Source organism: Ochotona princeps, chromosome 3 (assembly GCF_030435755.1).
Source record: "Ochotona princeps isolate mOchPri1 chromosome 3, mOchPri1.hap1, whole genome shotgun sequence".
Classification (NCBI taxonomy): Eukaryota; Metazoa; Chordata; class Mammalia; order Lagomorpha; family Ochotonidae; genus Ochotona; species Ochotona princeps.
The window spans coordinates 31,256,431-31,269,775 of record NC_080834.1 but is presented as its reverse complement, the minus strand read 5'-3'; positions in this window follow the sequence as shown (position 1 = coordinate 31,269,775).

The following is a 13,345-nucleotide window of genomic DNA, read 5'->3' as shown; positions in this document are numbered from 1 at the left end:
GGCGGTTTGGACTTGAATCTGGCACTCCTGTATGGGATGTAGGCATCCCAAATGGTGGTTAAACCCACTGTGCCCAGCGATTACTCCAACTCCCACGTTCTGCCCCTTTAGCTGCTGCTTCCACAGTTCCTTTTGGGCCTTTCTGCTCCAGCCGACACCTGCCTTTTTCCCTCTAGGCTTCCCAGGCCCATTGGCATTCCCACACCCTCCTAGGCTGTCCATGGCCATCTGACACCACTCATCCATGCAGCTACCCTGGCAGTACAGCCTGCCCATGTCTCACTGCAGGCACAGGCCCACTGAGAAGGTGACGTTGATGGAGCATTCAGCTTGGGGCGCAGGTGCAGGATTCCTACAGGTTAAACAGGAGTCTCCCCAAGAGACGCTGCAAGTGGGGTGACAAGCTCAGGGTGATGAGCAGCTGTGCTCGGGACACCCCTGAATGGTGTTCATGCAGAGTTTCAAGGCTCTAGCCCCCCGACCCCCTTGCCATGGATAGAAGGGTATTCCCCTACCCCACCTTCACAAGTTGAAGACCTAACCCTCAGGATTCTACATGCAATGCTGTGTGGAGTCGGGGCTGTGTAGCTGTTCATAGTTAAATGAGGTCAGAATGAGCTGTATCCTACTCTAAGCGTGGAATGGGACCCAGGAAGACATGGGACATGGGGAGTAGGTGGGTGTGCAAGGCCAGCAGAGGGCCCTTGGGAGAAGCCAGGCCTGGTGGGCACTTGGTCTCAGCCTCAGTCTCCGGAGCTGTGAGTCTTTGGCACTTTATCATGGCAACCCTGGGTATGATGGCGTCCCTGGAAGGAAAAGCACCTTTCCCCACCAACTCCTGTTCTTCAGAGTCAGAGAACAATGCTGGGCACAGGATAGGAAGCAGTGGGGACAGGAAGGGGAGGAGGACACAGGTGTGCTCTGGGGGACAGAGGCATTGGCTGCCTGCAGCCAGGGGGCAGGAGGTCAAGTACATTAGGTGTGAAGTAAACACATCCTTGCACCTGCTGCAGGAATCTGTAAACACTTGGCTTGGAAAGGCTGGATTTGCCAAAGTCTTCATCTAGAGGCACAACTGACCTGCTAACACACAGCATGTCTGGTGGCCATTTAGGGGAGAGCTGGGACGGAGAGAACGGAAAATCTCCAGCCCTCTCTCATTTCTCCCCCCCCGCCTTTTCTTTTTCAGTCCCTTACTTGTTTCTTTTTTAAAAGATTTCATTTGTTTGAGAGAGAGAGAGAGAGAGAGAGGTCTGGCCACGGTAGCCAGATTAGGAATCCAATACTCCATCCAGGTCTCCCACTTGCGTGGCAGGAAGACAAACGCTTAAGCCATCTTTTGTGTCTTCCCAGATGCATTAGCAGGGAGCTAGATCAGCAGTGAGGACTTGATCCAGCTTTCATACGCAATATTTGGCACTGCAGGCAGCAGCTTTACCTGCTAAGCCAAGGCACCAGCCCCTGAACTACAATAAGAGTTTCCTTGAAACTCAACAAATAGAATTTATATCCCTGCAATTATGGAGACATTGTGGGCAGATTCAACCCAAGGAGAAAGAAATATGTTCATTGGCCAACGCCATGGGACTCCCAGGAGAGACTCAACAGATACGTCCTGTTCAACTGGATTCTGCTTGTTGGCATTCAACAGTAGCTCAGCGTGGGTCCCTCTTCATTTTACTTCCCCCTGAAACATGGCTTCCTGGTACAGTTCCCAGTTTTGTGGACCTTTTAACTGATGCTGTTGACTTTGGCTCACAAAGGAAGGTTACTCCTTACCCTGACAGAAAGGTTGAGCTAGAGAGAGAGTGAGAGGAGTGAGAGACAGAGAGAGCAAGAGAAAGAGAGAGAGGGGTGTGTGTGTGAGAGAGAGAGAGAGAGATCTTTCATCTGCTGGTTCACTCTTCAGAGAGCCACAGTGGCTGGGGGTGGTCCACATTGGAACCAGGAACTTCATCTGGGTCTCCCAAGTGGGTCAAAGGGCCTGAATACTTGAGTCATCTTCCCCTGCTCTCCCAGGAGAGCAAGGAGCCAGGATTTGAACAGACATCCATGTGAGATGCCAGCATCCCAGGTGGTGGCTTAATCAGCACTCCCATACAGGATGTCAGTGTTTTGAGCGTTGGTTTACCCACTGCACCATGACACCAGTCCTAGGAATTTTGCTTTAACTTCTCATCTGTTACCTGGTTTCTCCATGCTGTCTCAGGTAGTCTATTTCTTAACTTCCTTTAGCGACATATTTTCCTTTTTTAATGATGTATTTATTTTTATTTGAAAGCTAAGTTTTCAGAGAGAAAAGAAGACAGAGAGCGCGGGCGGGGGGGAGAGATCTTCCATCCTCTGGTTCACTCCCCAAATGGCCTCAATAGCTAGAACTTGGCAGGTCGGAAGCTGGAAGCCTGAAGTTTCTTCCAGGCTGACATGCAGGCACAGGGGCCCAAGGACTTGGACCATCCTCCACTGCTTTCCCAGGGGCATTAGCAGAGAGCTGGATCAGAAGTGGAGCAGCCTAGACTCAAATCAGCAATGCTGGCATCATATGCAGAGGTTTAACGCTATGCCTCAACACTGGCCCATACTTTTTCCTTCCAAAGCATTGGAAACTTCAGTTGCCGTTCATACTTGTACACTGAAAACATGGTGGGTTAGTGCAGGTGCTGTTTTCTCTGTTATTCCATGTGTCTGACTCTGCTTGGATGGGCTAATTGAAAATTATGAGCCGTTCATTTGCTTTCTGTTGTCTTTATTCTTGTCACTCATCATTCACCCTTGGCTACCAGACATGCACCCATCCAATAACCCCACCAAGATTTCCCCTCCCACAGGGTGAGCCAGCCCCTATGGGGCTCTGCCAGGTCTTTCCCAGCAAGGGGACAAATGCTCAAGGAAACTTGCTTGATGCCTGCTTATCACATTGTCCAGGTGCCCAGTGGAACCCCATGGCCTGTTGCTCATCCACCACAGGGATGAGAATTTTGCTTGCCACTCCAAACAGCAATCCTGGGCACCAAGCATGCTGCTCCGCTCAGCCAACAGCGCCTTCAGAACAACAGCAAACAGCCAGCAACAGGAGAAGGGACGTGATGGCACAGGTGCTCTCCAGTGAAACGCTGCTTACATTTTACACAGTGGGAAAGCAGGGATGTTTTGAGTTCTGTGCAACCAGGGAATTCAAATGTGTGCTAGCTCCATGTCTGGCTGATCAGTTCTCCAGCTGAGCTTGAGCCAAAGTCTGGACGAAGAGTTGTATCTGGGCCTTACTTTGTCCTCCCAGCACTGTTAACTGCCAGATTTCTTGGACCCAATTCTCTGTTGGTGCTAAATTTCCCCCACTTGCTCATGAAAATTCAGCTTTGCTGTAGCTCTTCTGGGTGCCAAGCAGTCAGCTCGGTTCCTCCCTGCAGTGGGGGAGCCACGGGTCTCTGTCTTGTGCACCTGTAGGAGTTTCTGCAGGTGCCACACACTGATCTGCCAGGGGTGAGAACTGGGCATCGGCAGGTCGGTTCCTTCCTGAGGTCTCAGGGGAGGACACCACCACCTGGCTGGTGATGGCTGGCAGCTCTTGGGTGCCCAGCTGGAACCCCCGGGATTCAGTCTCCAGCCACCTTCCCCTAAGACAGCTCTGTGTTGCCCTCAATGAGGGGGTCTGCTCTGTATGTGTCTCCCTCCCGCTCTCCTCCTGTGACTTACACCCTCGTCACACTTGCAAAGACCATATGTCCTATCAGGTCATGGTCACAGGCATCAGGCATGAAGACTTAAGACTTAATCACACCTGTGGGGAGACCTCATTCAATCCACGACTGCTCATGAAGAAAGGGGAGAAATCCGAGCAGACTTGGAACAAAGCAGGAGGTTGACTCCATGATTGAAAAGTCCCCCACCGAAGGAAAGCCTGACAGCTTCCAGACTGAGTTTTGCCAAACTTCAAAGAAATTTTTTCTTCTTCATTTATTCTAATCAGAAAAGGAGCTTCTCTCTGCTTGTTCCCTCCCCAAAGCCCCTCAGAGTAGGAAGTGAGAACTTGGTCTGGGTCTCTTGTGCAGAACGGGGGGTGCCTTGGACCTGCTGCCGCTCAGGGTCTGCCTTAGTCGGAAGCTGGAAGCAGGAGCGAGGCCAGACCGGATCCTCTCACCTGGGACACAAGCACCCTAATCAGTGCCTTAGCTGCTAGGCCAGACACCTGCTCCCCACAAAACATGTGTCATAGAACTAACGCCAGTTCTTCCGCTTTTCTTTTTTAACAATTTATTTTCTTTATTTGAAAGGCAGAGAGAGGGAGAGAGATCTTCCATCTGCCGATTCACTCCTTCAGATGGTTGCAACAGCCAGGGCTGGACCAGGCCAAAGTCAAGAGCCAGAAATTTTATCTGCGTCTCCCATGGGACCCAAGCATATGAGCCATCTTCTGCTGCTTTCCCAGGAACATTAGCAGAGTGCCGGATGGGAAGTGGAGCAGCCAGGACGCCAGTGGGTGCTCATGTGGGATGCTGTTGTTGCTGTCATCACCCAAATCATTCAAACTCTTCTAAAAAAATGGAAAAGAACATTTCCAAATTCATTTTAAGATGCCAGCACTACCCAGACACCAAAGCCAGAAAAAGGCATTTGGGAACAAATATTATAGGTTAGAATTCTTAACAAACATAGGTGTGAAAATCCTCAGGAAAGTCTCACAGACCAGATACGCTCGGCACCATCCAGCAGAGTGTACCCCCACATGTGAGGATGGCTTGACATCAGATCCACAAACACACAACTTTATAATTAAGAGATATTCCACATGAATAGCATGTGAGACAAAAACCCTGTGATCATCTCAACTGGTGAAAAAAAAAAAACACTTAGCAAAATTCAACATCACTCAAGAAATGAGACCCAGAAGGAATATACCACAGCAAGAGTAAGATCGCTATGACAACCCACACCCTGCAGTGATGAAAACCACCTACTAGGTCCTTCAAGCACTGGTCTGGCTTTATCACAGCAAGTGGAGGTCCAGGACTGCTGGGGGAAAAAAGGCAACAAATTCACAGCCCATACCTGTGCATATAATTTCTAATTAAGACATCTGAGGGATAGCTCTGCTGAGCTCCACCAAAGGAACTTGCTTTTATGGGCCCCAAAGAGGCCCCAGAAGCTCAGCATTCAGTCCAAGCCCCATATCTCCATCAGCCTGAAGGTCCCCAGGCCACAGATCTTGCAGGGTCCTCCATGACACAGGGCATTGTTCCAAGGACCCAGTTGAAGGCAAATCATGGCTCTCCACAGCAGCTTGAAATGATCGAGAGAAAATTATGTGTCTCCTAGAATGTGAGCTGACCTGGGGCTCTCCAGGGATCAAGCATTAGCACCCATAGTGCCAGGCAGCCAAGGCTACAGGGCACTGGACTTGTTCCAATAATGCTTCCCACTGCACAGGTGTGGGAAAAGCATCTCCATGCATTGGTTTTTGGGGAAATGCAGAAATGAAGCAAGGCACTAAAACTGACCCAAGGCAGTGAACGGGAAGAAGAAGGAAAGGGGCTAAGAGGGAGAAGAAACATTCCACTGTGCCTCCTAAGTCCCCCCGATCTGTTGAGATTTGTAACTCAAGAAAGCCCTAAAATGAAACACAAATCACAAAGTGACCAAGAGTCGTAATCCGCATTCCTAAAGAGGTTGCCTTTTCCGGTCGTGAAAAACGAATCAGACTGTAAATATATAATATCTCTTTCCTTCGGTGCCACTTCTTTCATTGCTTTCTTAAAATATTACAAAGCAAACAAATCCTGCATTCTAATCCATTATCGCCCAGTTCCATATCTAATCAACTTGAAGTCAAAGCCATATGGACAGTGCAAACATGAAAAAAAAGAAGTCCTTCTAAGATAAGCAAACAGGAAACCAGAGGCTGCTGATGATGAAACTGATAGCCCCGTGGTAATCTGAGCAGTAAAATCACTAAAACCCTTCCTGCACCATAAACAGAGCTTTTGGGGACCAGTCTCGGCTTCCCTCCCTGGTGGTTTGCTCGTCGGCTGCAATAGTCAATGCATATCATCGTCTAGCTTGGTCTTGCCCCATGGTGTCGGAGTGGTAGCACATGCACCCAGCTTTGCAGGCTCTCCCGGCACCAGGCGCTCCCACCTGCTCACTGAATGCTGTGTGGTCCATCCAGCCTGCAGTCCCGGGTTGATGGCTGCACTTGATTTCTCAGTGTCAGCAGAAAACACAGGGTGTGTCTAGAACAGGCTGCCAGCTCCGACACCAGCCACATATTGCAATGCCTTGTCCTGGTACTACCTTGTGTGCTGAAGGGTGGCCAGTTGTGCCTGCAGCTGATACATCCTGGAGCCAGGAGCATCGCCCCTCTCATCAAAGATGCCTCTGGATATTGCCAAGTGGCCCCTAGTGAGAAGCCCTGAGCTGGAAGAAATCTTGACAGTGAAGAGCCCAAATTACATAGCTTTTGCTGGGACGTTTGTTGTGACCCTTGGAACTGAGCCTCACTCTTCCCACAAGGCTTGAGGAACTCATATGAACTCTGCAACATGGCTTTTCCCTCACAGAATAGGAGAACATGCAGTTTCAAGCCCATAAGCTTATTCGAAGGAAACTCATTGAATGCATGAACTCAGTGAAGAAATGTACCAGGCACCAAGGTCCCAGGGCTCGCTGCCTTGTCATTGCCACAGCAACCCACCTTCTCTGCTTTTCACCCAGCTGTGTCAATGCCCTGTAGGAGGCGGCACATGGGCTCCTTCCATCTCATGGCAAAGCCAGTGCCTTATTGGCTAACGAGAATCCTGTTTGTACTGGAAATAGGTGACCTGAATTGGCACAGTTAATCAGATTGTCTCATCAGTTAAGATCAGATACTTCCCCTCAAGAGTACAGAACTGATACCAAGCACAGAGGAACATGGAGGAAGAGGGAGGGATGGCCACACCAAACCACCTGCCACAGGCACAGTCTGGTCCTGCTCACCGCCAGGAACAAGCGGTCCAAGCATAGGTCACACAGCTCACAGCTTTGTCCTGCCCCATCTGACCACCCTTGAGCCTCAGGTGCCCTTGCTGTCTCTCCTTGTGTGGGCTGACTGTCACCAATCCTGACCCTCAAGGTGTCACCCTTCCCTGGAGACATCAGGACTTTCCTGGGAGGGACAGGTGTGGTGAAAGGGATCTCAGTGGATGAGACCTTTGGAAATTATTTCTTATGGCCAAACACCGGGTTAGCAGGTTTTCTAAAAACAGACCAAAAAACCCTCCTCCACCGTTTGTTAAGTCAATCTCAAGCCCCACTCTCCATTCTCTGCAACCTAACAGTGCCTGTTCCCATGAGCTACCCCACATCTGGTACCTAGGAATGTCCCAGGCTCTCCTTAGTGCGGGGTATTCACTTTTCCACCCTCACCCTCTGGCCCCATGGCTGGGAAGAGACAAGACCAGAAGCCCTGGTGGACACAAGCCAGGGTCCTATGGCCAAGGCTCTTTGTGTCCAACACTTGGAGGCTAGCAGCTGCACCTATGGGAGGGTTGGCATCTCGAGTCTTGGTTCTAGGGGATGCCCGCTTCCCTTATCTGGGCACCATAGAGATGATCCCGTTGATATGATCAATGATAACACTCTCAAGCAAACCTGCCTTGTCCCCCCGAAACCAGGCAGTGTTGGAGGGAAAAGCTTCCTGACCACACTCAAGTTCCCAGAGTTACAGCTTCCTCACCTCCTGGGTAGACTTTGGCAGGTGAGCCTTGCTGAGCCTCAGTTTACTCATCTGGAAAGTGGGCATGATGCTACCTAGCTCATGAAACCATTGGGAATGAAAAGTGATCACGAGTGCATGGTGCCGAGAGTGTTGGCAAGCAGGCAAGCATGAGCTTCCCTGTGCTGCTCCCCCCCGTCCCCTGCCACCTCTGCTCCAAGGTCACATCATCAGCTTCTTCCCTGAGGTGGCTCCTCATGCCGAGGCCAACCATGCACACAGGTAACTTGAACATCTGTTTCTCAGGGACTTGTTCCTGTTGAACCAACTCCCCAGCCCAAGCTCCCAGCTGCCTGGCTGGCAGCCCCACCTCTGGGCACACAATGGCCCTGGACAGCTGGGCCTGGGGCAGAGCTCCTCCCACCCTCTAGACCACCCAGAGGGGCTGCTTTGCTGCACTAAGTGCTCCCAGGCCTTGGACAAGCACCCTGTCCTAAGCCACCCTTCAATGTGGCAAACTCTATTCCTCTAGCACGAAGGTGCCTGTGCACATCCAAGCTGTTAGTTGTGCTGCTGGTGAACTCTTGTAGCTTCCAACCACAGGACCCTCATTGTCTCTTGTGAAGGGTTCCACATAGATGGGGCTGCTGGGCTCCACACAGTCACTCAAGCCCCTGGCCCCAGTCCTTGCGCTGTTTCCCCGTCCCCCGGTCTTCCTCATCCTGCACAGCTGAAGTGGAATGACCACCAAGACTGCATTCCAGCAGGGGTTTGGGAGGGAGACTATGGAGAGAATGAGACCTGGGCTGAGGTCTGCACTCACTGGGATTGAGTCCCAGGACCACACCTCATTGCAAGACAGGCAGAAGGGAGTTGCTTCCTCCACCAGCCTTCTCAGATTGCTGAGCGCTGAGTCTGGCTGCAGTCTTGGGTGGTAGGGACCAGCAGTATCATCATCCCTGGGCTACAACCTTGGGGGGGCACACCCCACACAGCAGGTGGCTCAGCCACTGGCACCTGGAGATGGGACCCTCAGCAGCAGATGGGAGGAACTCCTGGCTTGGTTTCTTTCATCCAAGGGGGAAGGGTGTGGCGATGGCCTCACACAGTCCTAAAGCCTTGTGTCCTGCGTTATTTCAATCCCCTGGAAAATAAATGAAACCGATCTAAGCCATTGATGGACTGTTAATTCCTGGACACCCTCAGCCAAAGTTAGAAGCACCACATGTTGGGACTGGCACTGTGGCTGTCTACAGTGCCAGCATCCCATACAGGAGCTTCTTCAAGTGCTGGCTGCACCATTAAAAAAAATGCAAATGAAACAACACCAACAAAAAAATCAGCAAATCCTGAGGGTTATGAAAGCTGGGTTCCTATGCATGACTGCCTGTCAGCGATGATCAACAAGCCTCGCGCACAGGAGCACCCTAACCATACGTACCCAACAGGCCTTGCGGCGAGCCCTTCTGCCCCGCAGCTATTGGCTCAGCCTTCAGCCACATCACCCTTGTGATCAATCCTTGTGCCTGGGGATGATTGTTTCAAAATGCCTTACACAATCCTCAAGTCTGTCTTCACAAGCTTACGCGTCTTGGAATTAAAGCCTATTTGTTTTGGAGCATAATGTTTTGAAATCCATGTAGTTTTGTTTTCATTTTCCATGAAAATGATTTATTTTGCCCCAAAGACATCATTTTAATTCCATCCTTCAAGGATGTTTTGAAATATCCTCCCATAAATTTATTGATGTGGACCCGAATATAGCACTATATACTAACAGAGATTCGGGCACTGTTGGAAATGTCACTGGATAACACGGTATTCGTCAGTTACAGACAGCAAGGATGAAAGATGTGAAAGAACCAGAAGGTGGATCCAGCACAATAGCTCAATGGTTTAATCCACACCTTGGGATCCCACATGGGCGCTAGTTCATATCCCGGCTGTTCCACTTCCTATCCGGCTCCCTGCCTGAGGCCTAAGAAAACAACAGGAGATGTCCCAGAGCGTTGGGACCCTGCACCCACGTGGGAGACCCAGAAGAGGAAGTTCCTGGTTTTGGATCAATTGAACTCCTCTGGCCTTTGCGGCCATTTGGGACTGACCCAGATGATAAAAGATCTTTCTGTCTCTCCTTCTCTCTGTAAATATGAACTTCCTTTCCAGTAAAAACAAATAACTCTTTAAAAAAAAAAAAAAGGAAAAGAAACAGAAAGCAGGAAAGCATGTGTGCTGCGGAGCAAAATGATAGAAGCGTTAGTTGCAGAAAGGTAACAAAAACAAATGTAAAACACAAGATAGTGTCACCACAGCGACAACTGCCATTTCACACGAAGCAGTGTGATTTACCTTCTTATTCCTGAAGCTGAACTGCGATCTTACAAAGGCAGTTATAGTAACTAATGAGCAAGGCATTGTATCTAGGAAAATTATACCTCCAACAGGCTTTCTGAAACATTTTAAAATTCTTTTGTATCATCATTCTCACTGGCAGTAAAAAACTAAAAAACTAAAAAAAAAAAAAAAAAAAAAAAACCAGTTATCTGTATGATTAAAACTTTGCCAAGTATCGTCAAGAATGTTTTATGTCTGTCTACTGACTCAACACAAGAACCTCTTACGCTGAGCAGCCTGCAGCATCATTTAAGTTAGTAATAAACACAGCATCTGTCGGACACATTGTGTAATAAATACATAAATAACATACCTCTTTAATGATGCTTGCTTAAAGGAAACATTCCTTTTTTAGTCTGAATAACCAAGCTCAGCTTTCTGTGGTTTTATGTTTCTATGCTTGCATATTGCATTTTCTGAAAACTGTAATAAACCTAAATTTTTACTGAAAGAATGAAAACATCCCTTTGCCACAACCTGCTTGGATCTACTCAGTTTGTTACAGCGCATGTGCTCCTATTGCAATGTTATGCTGTGCCAAGTATGCCCATTCTTCTTTGAAAAAAGCCTCTGATTGTTATCTATCCTGACTGTAGACGGTGCGTGTGCAGATGTGGAGTGCTTACACAGCAAAGCTCGGGCCTGGCAGGACCAGGAAAACATGGACAGCGCCAAGCAGGAAGTGGCATTCGTTCTCTCTGTCAGCATTTCCTCGGCACCTAAGTGCCCACACCTGTGCCGGGTGCCAAGGAAAACCCAGCAGGATCCTGCCTCCTGGAGGGAGTCTGGGCGGCATGAGTCATATTTATTTTGGATTTTGTAGTCATCACCATGTCCTGGTCCTTGAGCAGAAACTCCTTGATGATTTCTGATCACGTGTTAGCGAGCGAGACGAGCAGAGAAAGTGCGTGAGCGAACTGGCTCCCAACACAGCCAAAAGAAAACTTTTTAAACACCGAACACATCTCCAGCAGCTGCCTCGAATGCATCGCTTGGGAAGACGAACAGCTCATTTCCCCCAGGGAGCCATACGGGATTGTTTTTCAGTGTTGCAAAACCATCAACAATGATCCCCACCTCCGTGTATAAAACCCCGCCGTAATCGCTAACGCGTGTTTCTGCTTCTTGATCAGAAAAGAAAAACAAAACACAGACCTGAGAGATCATTTCATTAAACCCGAGAGGATGCGGAGGCTCAGCTTACAGACTTTATCGGCATATCTGATGGCATTTACAATCCGATGGCATGTGTGGCTGCACACAGCGCTTGCTTCCCACCAGTCTGGCTGCGGGGGATCATAGCAGCAGGGTGGGGGCAGGCAGAGGGGCAGGTTCAGGAGGGACCTTGCAGTAAGACATGGAAGAGTTGAGTAGAAAGCCCTTCATGGTCACAATGCCATAGAAACAGCAGCAGCCCTGGACGAAGTCTGCACTAAAGGACCTCCTCCTTCTGAGGCTGGGGTTACACCAGCCCAGGCTGGATAGAGTCCTCCATGCGGCATCATGGAGGGAACTCCAGGAACAATCGCTGGCTTGCCTTTCCCTTCACCTGCCAGAACCCCCAATCCCTATTTTATTTCTCTCACTTACTGTTTGCATAACTCTATGGGGTCAAAACTCTATACACGGCATGGATGGCTCTTATAAGGAGTTATTCGAATATCCCACTCTGGACCCACCTGCATTCCTTCTTCCTCACATCTCAGGAAATTCGCACCGGCCTAGCCATCTACCAATCATCAATCATCCCTAGGCATTCACCAGCAGGCACCAATCCCCTGGAGCCTGCCCTCAAACCTTCCCAATCCTGCCTCCCCACACCTTGTGGGTCTACCTGAACATAAGGGGCCCCAGGTGCCTCCATCTTCCCTTTTTACCAGCCACCCCCGCTGCTCTCCCACCACCCATCCTGTTCCTGCCCTGCTGGAATAAACCTCCTAAGATACCTCGTTGTGTCTGGTGTTTCCAGCTCACGGTAAAGAACTAGGTTGCGGGAATTAGCTGCACATAATAATATTGTAATATCATATGGAACTAGAACACTAACTTGTTTTAAATAACTAACAACTCCAAAAGCTCAAACATCTCCAGCCATCTGACTCCAGAGCCGTGAGCTTGATCCTGGTTCCCAACAGGCGCTCTGTGTTGCACTGCAGTAGGCTCTGTGTGCTCCCCGGCACGTGTCTCCTGTGTACCTCACTCTGCCCAGCGGCAGATGCAGGGTATAGAGCACGAGGGAGGAGACTGTGCCGTTGGGTCATTCCTCTGCCAAAGAAACATATCCTTTGTTGTGTGTCTGAAATCAGGCATACAATCAGCAAAACTTCCTGCTCATGGGGGACCCAGAGGATAAGGCCAAGGCAAGTTCTTGTAGAGGCCACCCTCTCTGTAGGCCTGCAGCGAACTACCCTTCAAGCATCAGAGGGAAGAGCCCTTACCCACAGAACTCTAGAACACGAGGTCCATCTTTCACTGCTTTTTCCAAGTGCATTAGCAGGAAGTAGAGCAGCTGGGACTCAAACTGGTATCCATGTGAGATGTCGCTATGCCACAACGTCAGTATCCCACCCCTCCCCATTACTTGCAATCTGAAAAGACACGATTTCACCTTTCAGTCTCATCTGGACATCTTGTAAGGTAATTTCATTTTCAAAAATAAAGCTTCTAGAGAATCAAGATGGCAGAATAGGGTAAGGACACATTTTAATGGACAGAGAAACATTTAATCAGGATGAAGCAGAGAGGACACATTCCACAAAATAGGAAAGGACAGAATAACAGCAGAGGGGCACATGGAGACTGACAGACACAGGAAAGCAACAAAAACAATGATGTGGTGTTGCAATGACTGGTATTCCAGCAGCATTCAGCTAATGGCGATCTGAACTCCACCAGCAGCCAGAATGCCACCAGCAACCAGGTGGGAAGGGACTTTCACTGGGAGCTTAGGAGGTGAACCCAGACAAAGAACTGTCCATCCTGCTGGTCTGTTTGATTTCACCAGGAGTAGAGACAGAGTGGCAGATCCCAGGTGGGCAGTGTGAGAAACAGGGTGCATTTCACAGCCCAGTCAGCCCCCTACAACCAAATTGGGCACCATTTTGCTTAGGAGGCAAAGGCAAGGGAAAGGACTGAGCATAAACTGAGCTGGGAGTGAACTCATTTCTGACTCAGTGAACTGCAGCAACACAGTATTCTATAGGTTCCACCCAAGACAGGTCTGGGTAGCCCTCAGACCAGATGACCAGCAGATCGAGAACT